Source organism: Meleagris gallopavo, chromosome Z (genome assembly GCF_000146605.3).
Source record: "Meleagris gallopavo isolate NT-WF06-2002-E0010 breed Aviagen turkey brand Nicholas breeding stock chromosome Z, Turkey_5.1, whole genome shotgun sequence".
Lineage (NCBI taxonomy): Eukaryota > Metazoa > Chordata > Aves > Galliformes > Phasianidae > Meleagris > Meleagris gallopavo.
The window spans coordinates 25131505-25136263 of record NC_015041.2 but is presented as its reverse complement, the minus strand read 5'-3'; the positions used below and the strand labels follow the sequence as shown (position 1 = coordinate 25136263).

The 4759-nt window shown below is 41.8% G+C and overlaps 1 long non-coding RNA gene across 2 annotated transcripts; it reads right to left on the bottom strand.

The window, feature by feature from the left end:
• Window positions 1-2736: 2736 nt before the first annotated feature.
• Window positions 2737-4734, bottom strand: LOC109363956. 2 transcript variants are annotated; one of them, XR_002109876.2, is made up of 2 exons: window positions 4178-4734; window positions 2737-4080 (listed from the first exon to the last, which is right to left on the bottom strand). It is a non-coding gene; the product is annotated as an uncharacterized LOC109363956 (long non-coding RNA). The 2 variants fall into 2 exon arrangements; XR_002109877.2 differs by having other exon boundaries at window positions 4210-4734.
• Between the last annotated feature and the right edge of the window lie 25 nt (window positions 4735-4759).

Here is a 4759-nt window from a genome sequence, read left to right as displayed (position 1 = left end):
CCCCGACAGCCCCACGCCCAGCGCCATGGGTATATTAGCTATTCTGGAAAATAACTTGATAGTGGTTACTGTGATTCTTTACACACACATTAAAGGGAGATTACTGTTTTTTTCCAATTCTTAAGCAAACATTTCTAGTCTAGATTACTATCTATTTCACTACTAAGGGAATACTTCTCTGTAAAGACTTGTGAAGAATGAAGCTTGCAGTTTTTATTTTAAAGGGATGTAATATCCCTGGTTAAACCCTCTTAATTTAGAGGTCATATAAAAATTACTCTGACTGTAGAAACATTAACATATAACTGCAGGTGTGTGATTGGACTCTCAAACAGATCTGTGTTCTTACCTTTGCAATAGCATATAGTTTATCTGTAGATTTTATACCTCTCCTATCACATTTGTATTTGTCTGAATCCGTTCTGTTATTGTCTGTGATGTTTACTCATTATGGGGGTAAATAAGAATGCAGACTGTGCTGTGCAGCACAGTGTATAGTAGATTGCTAGTAATCAGAGTGATTTTTAAATGTGTGAATGAACGAACTCTACTGTGTTTGAAAAGCAGGTGAAGTTCATGCCCTTCATTGGCAGTCTCAGTGAGGAGCCTACTAAATCAGGGTCATGAAGCCTCGGGCTTCCTATTCACGTGGGAACAAAGTCAAAAATCCCCAGGAAGGAGTGGAATTTCTCCATCGGTGGAACAAATGATTGTGACTCTGAAAGATGCAAAAGCTCTCAGATAAATACAAGATATATTTGTTCCTATTCATTGCAGGGGAGTTGGACAAGATGAGCTTTAAAGGTGCCTTCCAACTCTGAGGCTGCAATCATTCTGTGTTTCTATATTAAAACAGGGAAGAATGAATGATTATGCTTTGTTTCCATAGTGTGATAGGAGAAAAAAATTCCACTACATGGTGCTAATATACGCAGAGTCAGAAAAAGCACTGGATTTTGCTATGAAGTGCAGGCATCAAAGGTGTAGGAGGTGAATACTCATCTGCATATTGTGCTATGAGGCCAATACTGATTAGAAACTAGTCACATGAAAGAAGTCTCCATCGGGGCTTCTGGTGAGCTGGAAACTCAAAAAGAGCTGGAAACTGATGACTTTCATGAGGGGATGGTATCAGTAAGGCAAGCGATTACCAGGCCCTACTGATGACCTGTGACAGTTCTTAACATCGGATTTAACCCTAAGCCTTGGGTTAAAATATTATCAAGGGTGTTGAACAGAAGAAGAAATCCTATTATCATTATGTGTTGGTAGGGATGATGGGATATTAAAAATCTAGCCTGTAGCTGGTTAATGAAATGCTTGTAACAGAACTGCAGAATGCAGGTTATAGTTAGCTAGGACTTCTGGGAAGAAAGTAGAAAATTGGTGGCCTGGAAATGCTTCAGAGAGCGAGGAAAAAGCCAAGGCTTCAGCCTACTTGGATCAGGGGAAGCTCGAGAGCAGATGACTGAGTAGAATGAGATGCAAATGTAGCAATGTGGTGGCATTTCCAGGACTAGGAGACCTTTTGGATTCCTTTTCCTGTGGTAACGTTTGGTACGTAAGCAAGTAGTGATCTTAAACACCCTCTGGTCTGCTAGATCAGATTTGTTCAACTCTTGTTCCAAATGGAAAACTATATCCCACTTGAATAACAGGAGGCAGGTTGACCTGTCTGTTCACGTGATGCAGTCCTCTGATTAGTTATGGACTGACTTACTATCATGTGGACATGGTGTGGGGTCGATGACCAACCAGCTGGAGTGCATGGAATTCTGCCTGAGGGTTGATGGAGAGCCAACTGCAATTTGATGGGTTAGCATTAAAACAAGAACAGGGATAGGGAACATATCAGTGGAAGTCTGTTACAGGTCACCTGACCATTTTAATGCTGGACTCCAGCAGATAATACAGGATAGCGTATCTCTCTGGCCTAGATCACAAAGCCTGCCTAGATCACAAAATCTTACATCTGTTAGTGGATATATTTATGTAATGATTCATTGGAATGAGCATTACTTTGGGTTGGTGCTGTATGGAATTTGTGGGGTCGTAAACCACACTGAACTACTTCTTCCTTATCCTGTGTATGGCTTTTTTGTTTTGCGTTTTGTTCTTTTTTTTTTCCTTTCTTCCCTTCCATCAGCTATTCCAAGTTTATTTACAGGAGATGTTCTTAAAATGAAAAAAAAAGAAAAAGAAAAAAAAAAAGTTACTTCAGCACTCTCTTCCCTTGTAGTGACAGACTCCTATCCATTTTGAACAAGTGGGTGAGGTTACTTTAATCATTTTAGTATCTTGTGTTTGTTTGTGTATCTTCCACTGAACATAGAAGCATTTTGTAAAGAAAAATCAGTACAACAGTTCAACTTATGTACAGTGCAACCATTTGAGTGACTAATTGCCAAGTCTAGAGAATGAATATGCCTGCAGAAACTGCTACAGAATACTAAGGCTTCTTTCCTTTTTGGGAAGATAGCAGTGTGAAAGAGCCACTTTGGAAGGATATTCCAGCTATCTTTGGTCACAATAATCAGTTTTAGTTGGCCTTTATTCAGAATCTATACCACTCACTTTTAAGTTATTACTGCAGTAATGTCTGCAGAAAATCTCTGACAAGTTACCAGGCTTTATAATTTATAAATTATATGCAGCAAATACTAGGTAGCTGAGATACGTATCTAGTCAAAACTGTATAGTAAAATTCCTCCATTTTTCAGCAAGAAACAGTTTTCAAAAGAGAATAAGACTTTAATTGACAATGTGAACTTAGCTGTCTTCAAAAATCAAATACCATCTGTACCACTGAATAACAAAAATAGAATTATCTAGTTATCATGAATTAGTTATTCTGCTGTTTTGGTAGTAGGAACAGTTAGGTTATGGCTATGCTCCATTTTTCTTACAGTTCTGCTCCTTCAGAAGTCTTGTCTAACAAGGCTCACTGGAATAAAGCAGCCTTGAACAAGGCAATATGCAGCACCCATACTGAGGTCTTCATTTAATTGCTTTAATGCAAAGACTAGATCTGTTGTGTCACAGAGCCAAAATACTTTTAGATGCTGAAAATGGCCACCACTGCTTCTATTACAGCAAATTTATTCCACAATCAAATCAGCATGGATGAGAATGTACTAGCAAAAGAAAATGATGTACAATCTTCCCCAGTGGCTTTAGAGTAGAACTCATATTACTTTTGGCAATCTGCTTGTTCTTCATGATCAAGTAAGTGCTTTCTTCTTTTTGCTTTAGAAAGTATTAGAAACACATTTTCAAGCACATCCCTAAGCATGTTTGTGATAAAGTTGGAAGTATCAGTTATGTGAGTCAATCACAATGTTAGAAGAATATGAATATAAATTTGGATCTTGAAATCAGACTCCTATGAAAGACAGAGGCTGACTGTTTCCAAATTAAGTATCTTTTGCACAAAATCATATCCCTGAATTTTCCTTTTTTTTTCATTTAATCATTTTTATCTCCATGAAACCAGAACAGCGCCTAAAAGGAGATAAAAAGAAATTAAAAGAAGGCATGAGAACATCCTGAACATATGCCGGAAAATCCTGACTGGATTGAGTCAGGAACTACCATCAACTGCAACCTGTTTTAAGGTACCCGAAGAACTTTAAAGAACAGTAACTATTTTGTAAAAATGATGGATGTTTGAATGTGTAAACTGACTGACTTGAAGTCTCTGACACTCAAAATGTTCACTTGCCTTATTCTGTGGGAGGTGTTTGTATAATAGCAATCAAAATAAATGCAGCAATGTATTTTCAGTTTTAATTGTCTTAATTCTTGAAAAGAAGCCACCAAAAACCGATAACTTAATTGATGTGGAGAACTACGTGTATGGGCTTTCAAAGAGTGACGCAGATCATTTAGAAGCACACACTGTTTGTGTCTGACCCTTGGCTTGGGCCAGGCTTCAGACCATGCTCTCCGTTTTCACGTTATTTTTATGTGCATGTTGTCAGCGTTCCAAGCTGTGGGAAAACAGCTGCGTAACTCCACCTACGGCTGTTCTTTTGTTCGGAATTACTTCACACACTTTCTCAGAAGTACCACCATCACCATCTGCACAGAAAAAAAAATAATAATAATAATAATCACAGAATCACCAAGGTTAGGGAAGACCTCCAAGATCATCCAGTCCAACCAACCACCCACCCACCTCCAGCATTTCCCCATTAAACCACGTCGCACATCAGCCTTGATCCGTCAAACAACTTCTCTCCACGTCCCTCCCTCAGCTGACTTCCCCTCACAACCTCGCACACAGGTGAGATAAGCGCCGCTTTACGGCCACGGACCGCGGCCGGAGGGTCCCGCGAAGAGCCGGGCGCAACCCCGGAAGGTCGGCACAGCTGAGATAACGGCTCTGCCTGCCGTCCTCCCGCACCGCTGCTACCCCTCACGCCGTGCAGTAGCTTATACGAGCTCGGTCGCGCAGAGCACGAGGCGAGCGGGGACGGGACGGCTAGAGAGGCCAAACGGGCGTGCCGCCACTTCCGTACGGCGCTTTACGGCGGGGCGACTCCTGTTACGACACCGTCGCGCGACATCGTCCGGGAGAGTCAACGCCGGTGGCGCGCACCGCCCTAAAGCACGGCGGCGGCAGTAGCGGGTGGCAATAGCGAGCGGCGGGCGTGAAGCGAACGACCACGGGCGGGACAGGGGAGAGTCGGGAGGAGGTAGGGAGGTAGGAGGTAAAAGCCGTCCTCAGTAGCGGGGCTGCGGCGCCCACCGCCCTCCG